We start from the raw sequence: 17,296 nt of genomic DNA on the forward strand, positions 1-17,296 counted from the left end.
AATGTTCAGCCTGGAGAAAAGGAGGTTGAGAGGGGACATGATAGCCCTCTTTAAGTATTTGAAAGGTTGTCACTTGGAGGAGGGCAGGATGCTGTTTCTGTTGGCTGCAGAGGAGAGGACACGCAGTAATGGGTTTAAACTTCAAGTACAATGATATAGGCTAGATATCAGAAAAAAATTTTCACAGTCAGAGTAGTTCAGCAGTGGAATAGGCTGCCTAAGGAGGTGGTGAGCTCCCCCTCACTGGCAGTCTTCAAGCAAAGGTTGGATATACACTTTTCTTGGATGCTTTAGGATGCTTAGGGCTAATCCTGCGTTGAGCAGGGGGTTGGACTAGATGGCCTGTATGGCCCCTTCCAACTCTATGATTCTATGATTCTAAATTTTGTTATAATATTAAAACCAGTAATTGCTTTTCACCTCTTGTTGCTTTTCAAGGAATTGAATTCTGGGGCTGTAGAGGCTCCATCTTTTATCCCAGAGGACTGAGTGTCTTCAGTATATGGATTTCAGCTTAAGCACTACCAGAATTGGAATCCACAATTGGAGATTCATTTCATCTGGACATTGGGGTTCATCCCGGGATGGATGTGGTAGTACTCCTGAGAGCCCATGTTCACACTTTTGCTTTGTTTTTTGGATCTAGCACCACTCCTGGATTTCTGTGTAGCCTCTGTGACCAGGAATTTTTTCGTGGAAACTCTTCTTGTTGCAGTTATGGTCTGTTTCCAGACTGATCTGTTGTAATGTACATTACATGGGGCTATCTTTTGACAAATGTTTGGACTCATCCCTACTAAGACTGAGGAACAGATTATGACTATTCTTTTGAGGTGGTAATAATGGTGGTAAAGCTCTTCAGTCAATGCTTTATTTTAGTGTGTTCATGTTGGGCTTTGGTTGTCCATTCTCTTTGATCTGTTCTTAAGTTTATTTACCAATTGTTTTACATTTGATTTCTGTAATTTTTAGCCTTTTTGTTATAAGTGGATCAGGGAAAGGGATTACTGAAAAGAAATAGAAGAATGCTTAAAACAATGAAATCGCCCTTCTGTGGGCATGTGATACAGCTAATTAGCTTGCATTACTAGCATCGATCTGTTTTCCAGTAACCTTTCTCTGTTGTCGGGTTGTGATGCATACTATAAAGCTCTTTATTTTCCATTGCTGCTGCTGTTTCAGGGTCTTCCCTGGCCTGTAGCAGAGGAAAGGGACCAAAAAATAGTTCATCATACCCTTCACAGCCCTTCCGTGCCTGTAGTTGCAAGCAGCAGAGATTTCGTTCTCATTTTGTGATGATTTTCAGTAGCTGTTGTTGGTCTAACTAGCTGTCACAAGCATGCTAACAGGAAGGCAGATGTCAGTTTTGACTCCAAAGGCTAATCTGCAGGAGGCTAGAAGACTAAAGAGAGGGTTGTGTTTGTGGCAAAGGATGAGATTTGGTGGCTGTTTAGGCTCACAGGCTCAAAGTATGCCTGACAGCCAGCTATAATAAATGAAACTCCCATATTTTGTAACTTTCAGTAAGGAAAGTTGCCCTGTGTTCCTTGATATTTCTCCAGAAAGTCAATTTTAAAGAATATGCTGATTCAGGGTGAAGTTTTGTGCAAGAATATAAAGGCACCGTTTGTCTGCTACTACAGATGCTGACATGGAAATCCACGTGCTTGAAATAGCTTTATAAAAATTTGCCTCCACAGTTACAGAGCTGTTTATATTTTAAGGAGAACTGAAACCATCTGTTGCATATTACAAATGACTCACCCGGGCTGCATGATGTGTCACTTCTGTTTGGAACCGTTGCCACAGCAGAGCAAGAACACTCTGGAAATGTCCGCCTGCTTGGCTTAAGTAAGCTAGGCCAGGGCTTCCCCCAGGAAGGAAGCTGGCACTGAACAAGGGCGAGGAACACACAATAACAAGATACGCTAGAAGTCAAACACAATTGCTTCTGTGGTTGTGTTTGACTTCTAGCATACCTTGTTGTTGCGTGTTTCTAGCCCTTATTCAGTTGTTTACTGTTTACTGGTCATTGACTGTATCAGTAAACTAGCTCTTGCCCATGCTGTTACAGATGGCAGAAAGTGCTAACTAATCAAATCAGTAAATTAATAAAAGGAAATCCTACTATTTATGTGGCCACATAGCATAGCATAGCCTTTATTGGCTTATAAGAATAATATACTTAAGGGAATCGTTTACAGGTACAACATAAATTTAATCAGGTATTAAAATATAATACATTCTGTTCATGATGCCTCATTGCCAATAGCAAAAACTTTGCTCAATTACTTCTGGATTTTGATTAGACATGAGGAAAACAACCTTAAAATCATCAGATTGACATTTCTTATCACTGAACAATAAACTGAGAAATTTAAGACCAATATTAGATTTAAAAGGGCAATTCAGAAAGACAAGAGCTAGCGATTCTCTCTCTCGTTGTCCTCAGGGGCAAAAAATGCAGCCATATATAAAGACTTTCCCCCATGAGATGAGTGTAAATAGCACCTGCACACCCAATAGGATTTAGGATCTGCCAAGTTTATTTGTTAAAAGATTTATACCCCTCATTTCCTTTGTGACTCAAAGCAATTTACAGTTCTAAGATTAGAAACATAAAAAGTACAACAGAAATTTAACAATAAATAAATAAACCCCAAGCACCTCCTTTCCCAAGAAAATGCCAAACTTCAACCTCATTAAAAGCCATTGCTTTTATGGCCTCCCAGTGTCTCCTAAAAACATTTAAAGGTAGTACTCTCCGCACTGCCTTGAGTGAGCCCTTTCCACAAGATGGAGGTCACTGAAGAGGGAAGAGGCTGCAGCAGATGCCAGGAGGAGCCATCTTACTTCGGGGAACAGCTAGAAAGCGCCAAGTTTTAAAAGCGCTGTTTTTTAATACCCCACTTTTCAACACTCAAAGGAGTCTCAAAATGGCCTCCAAATATCTTTCCTCTCCCCACAACAGACATCCTGTGACGTAGGTGGGGCTGAGAGATCTCTAACGTTATTGCTCGGTCAGAACAGCCCCGAGAAAACTGTGACTAGCCCAAGTCCATTCAGCTGGCTGCATGTGGAGGAGCAGGGAATCAAACCCGTTTCTCCAGATGAGAGTCTGCTGTTCTTAAGCATCACACCACACTGGCTCTAAAAACCGCAGTTGGCATACAGGAGCAGTTCATTAAAACAAGTTGTAGAACAAGTAATAATGCCAGTTAGCTGAAGTTCTGCAGTATATGATGATTGGTTGGTGTGACTTTGTTGAAAGTATTTCTACCATGTTATGTAAATGTCATTATTTCAGGTTATTAAGAAATGTCTCAGACGTAATAACAAATATGGCTTGCTGTTACATGAGTGATCATGTATGTTCATGACTTTCAGTTCTGGTTTGGAGGGCAAGTAGTTTTGTTTGGTTATCACTGTGTTATTATTCATCTCAAAGCAGGGAGGTTCAAGTTTTGCTCATGAAGATTACTGGTAGATCTGGGACCATTGGTTTTGTTTCAGTTTACCCTGTCTCACATGAGACTAAAAGGGGGGAGGGGGAAATGTCCATGTGCACCTTCCTGAGCTCACTGGAGAGAGGATAGGATAACAATGTGAGGAACATGGCGCATGCATCTACTATTTCAAGAACTGCAGTAGCCATTTAATTACCCTTTAAAATCATAGTATGATATTAATGACAATGTACACTTGCATATAACTTCAGTAGTACATTGGGGTGATTTTCAGACAACCCAGATGGAGTTTTTTCGCTTACTTGTATGCTCTTCATGCTGAATCAGGTACATTAGAACCCAGGGCAACTGAAAACCTGAGACTGGAAGTAATATGTTATTTATTTATTTACTTCATTTATGCCCTGACTTTCTCCCCAATGGTCACTTGACTTAGAGTAGTTTACATAGTTCCCATCCACCATTTTATTCTCAAAAATATGTAAGTCAGTCTAAGAGTAGCCCAAGTTAACGTGAACCTCATTGGGTGGTCTTGGGCCAGTGACCACTGAGCAAGGTTTCATGGTGGAATCAGAGTTTGAACTTGGGTCTTCAGAGCCTAGTCCAAAACTCTTAACCTATTAAAAAAAGATTAGTAACATAAATTGGGTGAATATGAGTGTGGAGCAAATATAAAGTGTTTAATGGTGTGGAAGGAGAATGGCATAAGTCCATGTATCTAGAGGAAGCTCTTTTGTAGAGGACTGTGCAGGTGATTGTGAAATAGAAAGGCGAGGCCATGCTGTATGTTGCACCCTGAGGCTGCACCTCAGACAATTATCAGTAGCTGCTTGTGTGAGAAAAACAGTGAAGGCAACTGAATTTTTAAGGCTTGTTGTGGCACAACAGGGCGTCCTGTAGGGCAGGGGTGGTCAACCTGTGGTCCTCCAGATGTTCATGGACCACAATTCCCATGAGCCTCTGCCAGCGTTTGCTGGAATTGTAGTCCATGAACATCTGGAGGACCACAGATTGACTACCCCTGCTGTAGGGTTTAATCCTAACTCTTTATCTGTTGAAATACATACAAAAGCAAAGTAGCACGATTATCAGAGCACTGTTTCTAGCATGCTAGTTAGCATGTGAAAGCCGATCTAACAAACATGTAATTGTTACCTAGCAGACCTGTATCACACTGTTTCTGAGAGCTCAGATAGTGTGTTATACCCATAAAACCCTGGCGGCTGATTTACTGTGCAATCCTATGCAATTTCATTGGATTCAGGCTCTAATCACTCTGCATAGGATTGCAGTGAGAGAAATGACTTCTCCTACTTCAAAACCATGCAGGGGTGTGAATCTGATAGTGGAATCCTAAGTAGAGTTATTCCCTTCCAATTTTTTTAAAAATCTCAGTGAGTTTAGAAGTGTGCAGCTCTTTAGGATTCCACTATGGATTTTCGACATCTCAATCCAGCACTTAAGAGGTCATGCTCTACTTGTGCAGCATCCATGTGCTCGTTGGGATTGCCAGCTTTGGGAATTTTTAGAGATCTGGAGGTGGAGCTGTGAGGCAGGATTTAGGGGAGGGGGAGGACTTCAGCAGGGAATAATGTCACAGAGTCCACCCTCAACAGCACCCAGTGTATGCAGGTGAACAGAAAGGGGTTGCCAGGTCCAGTTTGAGGAACTCCTAGAGATTTGGGGATGGAGCCCGGCGAGGACAGGGAACTCAGTAGGGTTCAATGTCATAGAGCTCACCATCAAAAGCAGCCATTTTCTCAAGCGGAAGCAATCACCGTAGTCTGGAAATGAGCTATAATTTTGGGAGATCCCAAGGTCCCTCCTGGAGGCTGGCATACCTAATTATCATCTGGAGATGAGATATAATTTCGGGAATATCTTTAGTCATCACCTGGAGGTCAGCAACCCTAGTGTCACGAACTGCTGCTGTTAGTTTGAATTCGCATCTGTTTCTAGCCTTGGAAGCTGGTCAGATTCTTCCAGCATAAGTACATTCTTCTCACAATTTATAGGGTTGGTCTTGTTACATTGTGGAGCTCTGTGTCTCGGTAGATCAAAGAATGTTCTTGTTTAGTTTCCGGGCAAGCACAGTACAATCAAGCAAGGCATTTCAGTATAAACAACAGATTTTGTCTTTTATTTGGGACTGAGCCATAAGATGTTTTGTTACAGGCAACATGCACCAATAAAGGCATTTTCATACTCTGGATGAAGTGAATTTTTCTTAATTACTTAGTTTACAGTAGTACAGTTACTTTGAGCAGGAACAATCGTTATTCTTAAATGGCACATTTAAAGTGTGTCTTTTCCCCATTCTAGAGAGAGAAATTTTTAGACTCATTCACTTATAGGTGAATGTTTTTTCCCCAATAAGTAGCTGAAATCTGTACCCATGCTTATTCAGTACCAAAGTCTCCATTGTAGTGACCAGGAATAAATTAAGACCAGTCACAATTGCCTTCTTCAATCCTCGCAAAAGGGGGAGGGGATTTTCTCAGTAGAAACCATTGACATGAATACTGTCTTAAGGTATGTAAGGCAGTGAGGAGAATATACTTGTGTGGTAATATATCAGTGGATAATAAATTCATGAAATGGAATCCTTTGCTTTGGTAGGAAGCAACTCAGAGGCATGTCTTCAGCGGATTGAAAGGATGGATGACGGTGCTGTGACTCCAAGAAACAACACTGGTAAGCATGGGTTGCCTTACTCCTTTAATATATTTATTTTTAAAGTTCTGAAATAAGCAAGAAGTCAGAATGCCTCATTAGAAATATAGAATGGAGTTCTTTCACTTCTATAGGCTTATCTTTACTCAACTACATTCTCTTCTTTTGTTGGTACTCTGCTTTAACTGGTCATTTTATCCCTCCCTTTCTAGAATTTATAAGCCTTTTTTTATAAGCTAAATTTGAATGCACAAGATCAGTAGGTCATGATCATCATACTGTACATCAGTGGTCCCCAACCTTTCTGAGGTTGGGGACCGGCAGGGCATCGGGCTGCGGCCCGCGGCCCGCGCCCGTGCGGGCCACGCCCACGCATTGGTCGCACCCACGGGCCGCGCCCACGCATCGGCCGCACCCGCGCGCGCGGGCCACACCCACACGGGCGCAGCCCGGCCCTGATTCCCTCTCCCTGCCCTGCCGCAGTAAGAAGCTTCCCAGGCCGCAAGCTTACGGCCTGGGAAATTTTTTACTGCGGGGGGGGCAGGCGGGGAGAGGGAGCCGCGGCCCGGCGCCGGGCCGCAGCCCGCAGGTTGGGGACCACTGCTGTACATTATTTAACTTTCATGACAGTTTCCTCTGGAACGCTTTAAAAATTAAATGTTAATAACGCAGTGATAGTAGTTTTATTGCTTTCCTTGGTTTGTAGCTGTTCTGTTTTGGGTGACATTGTGGTCTACAAGTTCAGAACTGCTGGTCTTGTGGTGTTGTAATGTAGGAAAATTACCCTTGCTTGACTATTGCAGATAACCTTATTTCATGTATATATCTTTTCATAGTTGCTTGTGATAATCACCTAGCCCCTGTAGCTCTTCCTTGTGATAGTCTGTGGACTTTGAAACATACATGCTTATCAACTTTCCTTGACTGTCACTTTAATATGAAGTCTTATATAAACTTTAATATAATATGAAGTAGTTTATAAACACTCTGGATTTTATCCAAATGAATTTCAGTGCCTCTCATTCTGGAACCCCAGAAGCAATAATACCCAAAGAAGAAACCAGCTTCTTTCTCAGCCTTAATTTTATCACAGAAAAGGTTAGGATACTGAAGGTGAACCAGTAGCCTTCATCCACACTTTTTGGTGGATTAATTCCAAGTAATATGTACAATTCATGTTCATACTTAGCCCTTTGCATCTCTTACTCTGCAGCTTCCAAAATTCCCTTGCATGTCTTATCTCTTCCCATCAGTGTGAGGACTACAGAACTACACCTGTTGCAAGGCTGTATGGGATATTAATCATTCAGTCCCATTGCCTGATTGGCTATAAACTTAATGTGGTATGTCCCTTTTTCCTTCAAGTTTCCTATTGACATCTACTTTTCAGGAGGGCTTAAACTACATATACAGATTCACTATGTGCAAGAAAAGAAAGGTCCAAAGGACAAAGAAAATTATTATCTGCACAGAGATTAATTAATATTATTTATCATATTTATATCCCACTCCCACTCCCTCTCCCTGAAAGGGTCTCAGGGCAGCCAATTGTGCTAGAGTTCACTAGGAATAAACCTTAGAATCTTTTTTCAGGACTACAGATGAGTTTTGGAATATGTGATGGTAGAACACCTCTGAACATATGACAAATTGTACTTACTCCTCAACAACTGAGGCTCGTACTTGCTCTTTGCCATCAACATTTGTGATACGAATTTCATGAAGGGCTGGGTCTCAGCATTCTTCCACAGAGAAAACAAGCAGTTCCCTCACTTTTGTCTTTACTACAGTGTTAATCAGATAATATAGTTCTTCTCCGCACAAAAAAGGCTCTTCCTGGGGCATTTCCACACATCGGTAAAAATAGCGTTTTGCCAGCTGAATGGTGTAGCATTAAATATTATCACATCTCCCGGCCACTCCTCACTTTTTTGCTGTCTCGCTGTAGTCTTCTGCCTTTTTGCGCTTCTCACGCTCCACAACTGCTGCTGGAAATGGCGGAAGAGAGCAATACGCTTTATACATGAGGAAGAGTGCTTGCACTCAAAAGCTCACGTCTGGCATAAATCTTTGTTGGTCTTAAAGGTGCCATTGGACTCTGATTTTGTTGTGCTGCTTCAAACAGACCAACATGGCTACCCACTTGAATCTCTTCTTCCTGTCAATCGTCAGGAAGCCAATCCCCTTTCCCCATGTTTTAAAGGTCCTGCGATGCGTGCTAATTTTTTAAAATTAATACTTATCCATTTAAACGCCTATGCATAGATGCATAGTGCTTTTTGAAAGCCACCCCTTATGGAATCAAGAGTCTTTAGATACTTTTAAACATTAATCTCGTCCCTGATTTTTTGGGGGTTAGGGTTACCTTAATGAAGCATGTTTTGTGTCACAACTTTGGGAAAAATGTGCTGTAAATGTAATATCATTGTGCAGTAGCTGGGTCATATACACATACTAAAGTATTTTAAATTGTTAGTACAAAATGAGCCCCCTTTAGACATGCACTATTTTATTCTGTTTTATTGTTACACTGTTTTTTCATATTATACCATTAAAGGTTTATTGATTGATTAAAATGCACCCAGTATTAACCTCATGACTCAAAACCAATATTTTTTCACTTATCCAAATGTGATACAAGCAATCCTGTAACAGACTTTTAGAATGCTACTTTAAAAATCAGTACTTTCCAATTAGATTTTCCTTTATACTGTGGAAATTAGATAGCAGCATGGTTTGCTTCAAACATGAACATTTTCATTTGCAGTCTCTGGAACTGTTTGAAGAAAAGTTGTTTTCAGTAAAAAAAACAACAACACACACATCTGAAAGGCATATTGTTGGGAAGATCAGAGGGAAGAGATTATGAAATTGGCCAGAACCAGAATGTTTGCATTCCTGAACCCCTCAAAAACTGAGTTGCAGCATCACTGTAGAGTATCAGTTACTCTCTGCATATACCATCTTACTTTGGTTTCCTCTCTTGTAAATATGTATTTTTATAGGAGGCTTCTATGTCTGACAGCAACACCTTTCCTTGCAGTAGTAGTAGAAGAGTTGGTTTTTATACCCCGCTTTTCACTACCCAAAGGAGTCTTAAAGCAGCTTACAATTGCCCTGTGAGATAGGTGGGGCTGAGAGAGCTCTGACAGGACTTCTCTGTGTAAACAGCCCTAACAGGACTGTGACTAGCTCAAGTTCACCCACCTGGCTGCATATGGAGGAATAGGGAATCAAACCAGCTCTCTAGATTAGAAGCCGCTGCTCTTAACCACTACAGCACACTGGCTCCTAGTGATACTTCGGCTGCACCAAATGGCACCATAAATCTGATTGAAATGAAGCATGTAGAACAAGGGTACTTCTTGCAAATTGGATTTGAGTTTTGTGTTTCATATTTAGATTGTGTTACTCAAGGATATACTATACTGGTTAATCATGGGTCTTGTTGATTTTTTTTGACATGTTGTCAGCTTTTGATATTGTTTGTTGGCCAGTATCTTAACATATCTTAATAGTGTCTGGAAGGACTAAGGATAAAGGGCGATCATATCAGTGAAACATGATCTGTGATGTCTCTGCAAGACTGATTCTTTCACCATTGCACTCTAATTATCTATGTATGTCCTTTGGTAGAGATTTACTCCCTCTGAGGTGGAGGACATCTTGATTGGGTGACCCCCACTGTGCATTAAGGGAGTCAAGAACTATTTTTCAGCTTCCTGACTTGTGGAAGTCACCCCCTCTGGTTTGTTTCCTGCCTCAGAAGGGAGACAAGCTTCAGAGACAGCCTCCTCTTTTTAAAACTTAGTTTCTTACCATTCAACATTTTGTCCTTGCTCCTCTTGCCCTTATTTCAACATTCCCCCCAGTGCCAAAAAGAGGAAACTCTAATTATTAGACTGCCAAGGGCAAGTAAGGGCAGATAGCAGTGAGCTCTCACTGCTGTGCTTTAAATCAACTCCAAAAATGGAGATGGATTATTTTTTAGCAGCTTTCTTAACTGAAGGCATGAGCTAGACTGCCAAGGACTTCATGGCCCTGATGCTGTCTGCTCCAGTAGTCCCTCTGCAAAGAAGAAAAAGCTTGTAAAAGCCAAACAGGCGCCCCAAGGCCAAGCCAGTGGACTTAAAAGAGACAGACTCTTTGGGGATCATCTGGATAAGAGATCATCTTGAAGAGTTGAGGGCCCTGTGCAGCATTCTGCAGGGCTTGCAAGATGGAGCTCTTCTGTTAGGTCTTTGGTTGAGACCAGGGCATGGAAGATCGGATGGGCCCCCTAGAAGAGATTGCCACCTGGCCAGACCATCGCCACTGGTGGACTGCTGGCACGCATAGTCCTCCATGGCACACCGAGAAGCAGCCTGTAAGAGTTGTGGAGGTGGGATAGTTTTGCTGCTGGGGTATATTGTTAATGGGGATATTATACTTTGTTTTATGTGGGGTTTTATTGTATGACCTGCCGTGAGCTGGCTTGCTGAGAGCAGCAGGAATGAAATCGAATTAAATAAATATAAATAAATAAATAAGATCTTGGTAGAAACAAGAGACAAACGAAAGGCCCTGCCTTGAGGTGTGCTGACATATGACAGTTCAGTGGTGCTTCTTTTCATTCCCACCAAGGTGTAAACAGAACCAAAAAAAAACTCAACTGGAGCCAGCTAATAGCCTTCTTTAGCAGAGGCGAACAGCAATCCAGATTCTTTAGACAGTCGGGTTTTTGGACAGAAAGGTTGAACAGGACATTTAAACAACACAGGGTATGCCACCAACATTCTGGTGAGAAGACGACCATTTCAAGGAACATTAGATCCAGTCCAAAGTGGATTCCTAGAACATCAAAGCAAGGACCATGCAATATAATTTTCCAGCCTTCCACCGGAACATTTCATATGGATTATTAATTAATTATTATTAATTACTATTATTAATTACAGATCAAGGGCTCTGCCAACAGCCAGGCAGACTGGCTAAGCAGACAGACCTTACAGGAGGGAGAATGGTCTCTGAAGAAGGAACTTTTCCTACAAAAAGTCAGTTGCTTCAGGAACCCCCTGTGCATTGGCAGCTTCACTGGTTGCATATTTGCTCCTGGGCACAATTTAGAGAGCTGGTTGTTGCCTTTAAAGCCCATCACAGGGCGGGACTCATATCTAGTGAGCAGCCTTTCCCCAGATGGTCCTGTGACCCAACTAAGGTGACTGTGCCTCACTTCCAGCAGTCTGCAGAAGGGCTGCTCATCTCCAGCTCTTCTTTTCAGTAGCTGTGGCCGCACTTCGTAACAGCCTGACAAATATGGTATAGAAAGTTCCTGCTTAGTTTTCTGTAAAAGTTGCAAAGCAGAATAATTTTAATACACCTTTGACATAAGTACCTAAGGAGTGTGTTTGGCAGCTCATGGTGATATATGTTGCAGGAGTTCCCATTAACCTGAAGTATGTTGTCTTATGTATTTCAATTTTTAACTGTAGGTGTTTATATTTTTGTAGGTCACTTTGTGCATTGTGGAAAGATGTGATATAAATATATTTTAATATATTTAATATATAAAATAATAACATTAATATTTTTTTCTCTTTGTAAAAGCTTTATTATCTGAACGTTTTGAGATAATTAGGTACATAAATCCTTTGATCAGTTTCACAAAATTGCCGCTTAACTTTTATAGATGTGCAATTCTTTTTAGCGTCTGAATTTTCCTGTTTTCTGAGGTTAGTTAAACCTACATAATTATTAAATTATGAATGAGAATGCCTTACTGTTAGAGTTAATAAAGGTGATGAAAGGCTCAGTGAATTTGGCTTGCCTGTGATCAGTAAGTGACTAGGGCTGAGATCTGTATCTGATATGAGATGCAGTCTGAGGTTTAAGGTTCAGAGAGCACATAGGAGTTTATGCTACCTTTGAGACGTTGGCTAATCCTTCAGCCTTCTTGGGATGTAATCCTTGGAGAGAACATACCTTCTTAGCCTGACTAATCTTTTAACCTTTGTCCTGTCCACAGTACATTTGCATCGGCCCCAATAGTCATGCAGTAACGTAACCCTTATAAAAAATTAGCAGCACAGAGTCCACCCTGGCAGCTTCCTTCTTCATGCCTTAATTAAAGTTTTGATAATAGTCTTTACATGGAGCTTTTCAACAAGAACAACAACAACAACCTTTATTGGCATAAAAATAAGACAAATCAGAATACAGTCAATTAGTTCTTAAGTTCACGCAGCTTAATTGCCATTTGTAGGAATTCAGCCACTTAATCAATTGTATCTGGATCCTGATTGGAGAGAAGGAACTGTACCTTGCGTTTATCAGGGTAGCCAATACATTTAACTAAGAGTGAGTCTAGAGCTTTAGTCCAAATGGCATCATATATGGGGCAGTAAAAAAAAACGTGCTGTATGGTTTCTATAGAACCTTGTTTACATGGGCAGTGTCTCTGTATGTAAGGAATCTTATGAAATTTCTCCGCCATAACTGCATATGGGAGGATATTAAACCTGGCAAGCATAAAATAGGCTGTCTAAGGAGGTGGTGAGCTCCCCCCTCACTGGCAGTCTTCAAGCAAAGGTTGGATACACACTTTTCTTGGATGCTTTAGGATGCTTTGGGCTGATCCTGCGTTGAGCAGGGGGTTGGACTAGATGGCCTGTATGGCCCCTTCCTACTCTATGATTCTATGATTCTAAAAGCCCTGTGTTATTACATGGAGCTTTTCTTGAATACTGTTTGGAAGCTTCCAAAGCACAACAGATGGATTACTTGTTGGTTTGGTCTTTCAGGGGAGTACTTCCCAGGGCTACATCTAGCAGAAACCACTGAGCAAGTTCTCGCCAAGTAATTTGCAGTCACCTGACGAAAGCCTGGGTAAATTAGTGGTTAGAGTTCTAGATTGGGATCTGGAAGACCCAAGTGCAAATCTCCACTTTGCCATGGATGAATCATTGGGAGAGTTTACACCAATTGCATGCTCCTAGCCTAGCCTACCTTACAGGGCTGTTGTGAGAATAAAGTGGAGATCAGAAAAGTTTAAATGGCTTTGAGTCTGTAGTGGGGAGAAGGATGGGTATAAATAAAGTAATGAATGTTAAATATAACAGATGATGGGGCAGATTAAAGGTTGGCTGGTGGGTGGAAAGGAAGCAGAGAAAGGTGAGAAGATATGGGGGCTGCCAGGAGGAGGGAAAGAGGAATTAGTGTAGGAAGAGATAAAGGGGGGAATGAGATTCCCTGTGAGACCTTGTGAATCCTCCCTTATGATTTGCATATTATCATCCATCACCTTGCACTTTTCATAATGGAGAGATGGTATATACTCTGAATATATGAACAGAATTTATTTTGCACAGTTGCTTTGTGCTGAATTCTTTTACTTAATCTTGTGTCTTACAAAAATACACAGATGCTTTCAGTAGAAGTGTGCCTTCCAGAAAACGTCTACATTTTAGCATTTAACAGTGCAATAATAAACCAAGGTATTGTACTGTAATTCTTGCAGCTTGTTACTTTCTAGTGCTATATAGAGCTTTCACCTACTAATTTTCCCTTTCTGGTTGGCATTATAATGAGTCTCCCATGCTCATTTATACCGTATATCAGTTGTCCCCAACCTTTTTATCGCTAGGGACCACTCAGTGCCTTTAACTGAGGCCCAGTGGGGGGGGGGGAGTTAGTTTACTCCTCTACTCTCAACCACTGCCCTAGCGCTCTCTGATCACTATGGTAATGTTTAAACATCCCTTCAAAATAAGATACAGACACGCCACAACAATGAATTGTGTTGTAAAGGGCTGGGGGGGATGAAGTAAAGGGCCGGGGGGGGGGAGAAGGCGTCCTTCGGGGCCTACCTCCACACCTCCAATTAGTCGAAGGACCACATGTGGTCCGCGGCCTACAGGTTGGGGATTGCTACCGTATATGATATGACTTCATCATCTCTGTGTGTGTTCTTGCTGATTTTGGCCCTTATTCCAGAATGCCTGTAATATTTGTATTCATGTGTGCTTCCATGCTCTGCCTGTTTTTATCCTTTTACACTTCCTTAATTAGTCTGTTAACTCTCATAAGAATCAATATTTTGACAGTAGCAACTATGCTCTTGGAATACTACCAGAGATAGTGGCTCCAGATGGGAGTAGTTACCTGACCAGCACCATTGTAGTTGTCATTGTTGTACATGCAACAGTGCACCAAAGAGCATTTCTAAGATCACTGTTGCCATATAGCCCATCTTTAAAGCCCGCCTCCTTTGTTATGGTTAATGTTTTGATCTTTTATGGTGTAAGATGGTGTTGTCAGAGCAGTTCAAAAAGAGGATTCTCTTTCCACAGACTCAATGCATTCTTTCTCTGTGATTCAATCATATGGTATTACTTTTGTATACACTGGTTTTGTTTTAAAAATAAAATACTATTCTGTTTTGCAGGCATCGAATATTATATTATGAGATGACAGTTTATAACTTGAGCATGTGCCAACATTTTTGCGGTCAGGAATTGGAATGAATTTTTAGATGTTCACCTCATTTTATTTACGGTCAAGAAATCTAACTTATAAAGCGCATAATATTATAAGTTGCTCTGCAAATGCTTGGGGAACTACACTTTCTGGAAACAATAAGAATAAATTCTTTTTCATCCTATAATGGCCTCTTTTGTTTTAAGCTCCGGAAAACTGAGCTAGTTGATTGCCACACCCAGCATACCGTAAAATTTACATTCTGCCGGCACTCCCGTCCCCATTCTTGAGTTTCTGCAGACTTCAATGAAATAGATCAAGCTGTGGTGAACTGTGATAGGCTTAAAGTTAACGGGAAATAGTTCCTCCTACATAAGTCAGAGGCTTCCTGCAAATGAACTGTATTTCCCAGCATGGTGTAACTCCTCTTTGCTTAAAAGCTAGTGACATTGCTTTGTACACCGAGAAATGCAGCTGGAGAGTTAAGTGGTGGCTTTGGTAAGAATGATTTATTTAAGAGCTTTATCTGGTCTAGGCATATATAATTTACAGCTTGTGTTGTTGGTTTGCTGCTTTCTGTGTTGGCTTTTGATGCAGCTCCCTGTTTCTGACGAAATCAAAAGGAAAGAGATTTGAAGACTCTCTGTGAACACAGTAGGGAATCTTTTGCTTAAAGCTCTGAAAGGCACATGGGAAGTCATCTCAAAGTTAGTATATGGGAATGCCCTTTGCATGCATACTGAAAGGGCAGTAACCAGAAGAGGAGGAGAAGAGCAACATTTCCTCAGTTAACATTGGAAAAGTTACATGTATTTCAGTATGTAGTGGACCTGGAATTCTAAAGAGTGATAAAACATACAGCAGAAAGTTTGAGGCATTAAAATGAAAAGCTGGTTTAGAGCATGTTTGATTAACATTTGTAGGTTAATATAGTTCTAAGCAAATGACTTTTATAATAGCAGTTACACCCATTGTAGCTCTTTACATAGCCTTGATGTTTATTTGGTTTTTTTAATGTATATATCCCTGGAATAAAAGTGTTATTTCAGGATAAATGTGAGCTGCAGGGTTGAATGTGTGAGTCATTTCATGGACCTACAGCAATTGTTTCTGTGTGGGGTGGGAAAGGTTTGCACAAGTTTCTTTTTTGAAGCTATCTTCATTTTTGTCAGCAGTAATCTCTGTCTAAAGCATCCCAGTCCTGGGTTCTCTTAACTTAACTTGCCCTGGGTGGTGATGCCTTTGCGATAGTCACTTGGTGACTCACTGTATAATAGGGTTATGACAACTGTCATAATTATTTATGTAGAAGTGAAATAGGAATACTATATTTTTAGAATCTTTAAATGCCGTGTAGGTGTTTGAAACAGGTTGTGCCAGCAACTCGGAGTGTATTAATTCTCTCTGTGGACCATAAACTAATGTGTGGTCTACAATGTGGTTTACATTATATTAGTTTCACTAACAGTGCAGTCTAATGTAGTCTATGCCCTTCTAAGTCTGTTGAAATCAGGGGGCTTAGAAAGGTGTATATTGTAAGAAGGCAGTATTTGCAATTCTTGGGAGCATTTCTCACCTGTGGATAAATAAATGAACTATTTTGAAGCAGAACATGTAACCTTAAATTCTTTATCATACTCTTATTGGCGTGGCATTTTTATCCCATTTGGCAAATACAGTTTTTTTGCTTTTTCTGTGCCTGAGGGGATCTTCAGAATTCTTTATAGATTCTTGTGGAAGCTGAACATATTTTATATCCTGTCTGCATAAAATAACATTACAATGTAAAAAATGGAGTTTAATTCACTGTAGGGAAAAGCTATATCTAAAAACATATAACCTTTATTACCTTTAACATTCAAATTAAAGTTAAATCAAAATTACCTTTAAAATTCAAATTAAAGCTCTGATAAAATTGCAGAAAATTTACCTTTTTTACAATTTCAAAATTCCTAAATCACAAGAAGCTTTACTGTGGGTTGAGAATTGGAACTTTTATCCAGTTTTTGTTTTATAAAAAAATATAGCATTTCCATTGGCTTCCAAAAAAAAAGCAAAATCTTACATGCAGTTTCAGGTTGTGTTGCTTTGTAGCATAAGGAGAGATTTTAACATGAGGTAAGCTTTATAATTTAACATAACTACGATGAATTTTAAAGAAGAACACGTGATCATGGAAGCATATACCATCCACAGTGATGAGTTCAGAGTGTTGCAAGTGGAGCATTGTGGGGCAAAACACATTGAAAGAAATGTACAAAGGCCATCTTTGTAGGTTCATGTTGAGTGCATGCTGATGTGGAAAAGGCAAAGCAGATTCAAAGGTGTGAAAGAAAAACATAGAAGTCAGGAAAAGATTAGATGTCAAAAGGATGTGCTGCGCATTCAATACATTAATGTTCAAGATGTCCAAAGAATACCAGGGTTGTGACACAGAAGCAGGCAATGGTGAACCACCTTTGAATGTTTCTTGTCCTGAAAACCCTAGAGAAAGCTGTCAAACATAAAGCCCAGGGGCTGAAATTGGCCTGTCCAGAGCTCTTATGTGGCCCCTGAGCAACTGGTGCAAGGGAGGGAACAGGAGGCTGCATGGGTGAATCCATTCCAACTGCAACTTCAGCATGGCAGAATAATCTTATCTGCAGCAGACAAGCAGGAGCCCCTTCACTTCAAGGGCAGATTCACTGGTAAGCTGGGAACCA

General features: G+C 40.7%; 1 protein-coding gene across 6 annotated transcripts in view; it reads left to right on the plus strand.

The window, feature by feature from the left end:
• SGMS1 (sphingomyelin synthase 1) overlaps positions 1-17,296 on the plus strand; it is a 93,239-nt gene that overhangs the window by 41,407 nt on the left and 34,536 nt on the right. For 4 of the 6 annotated variants that reach the window (XM_077350382.1, XM_077350385.1, XM_077350384.1 and 1 more), the window contains one exon: positions 6,087-6,161. The exons of 1 other annotated variant lie outside the window; for it this stretch is intronic. The gene's annotated coding sequence lies outside the window, so the exon portion shown is untranslated. Of the gene's footprint in view, positions 1-6,086; positions 6,162-14,937; positions 15,093-17,296 lie in introns of those variants that run through there. One more of the 6 variants, XM_077350386.1, reaches the window with a different exon arrangement.

Source organism: Paroedura picta, chromosome 8, assembly GCF_049243985.1.
Source record: "Paroedura picta isolate Pp20150507F chromosome 8, Ppicta_v3.0, whole genome shotgun sequence".
NCBI lineage: Eukaryota > Metazoa > Chordata > Lepidosauria > Squamata > Gekkonidae > Paroedura > Paroedura picta.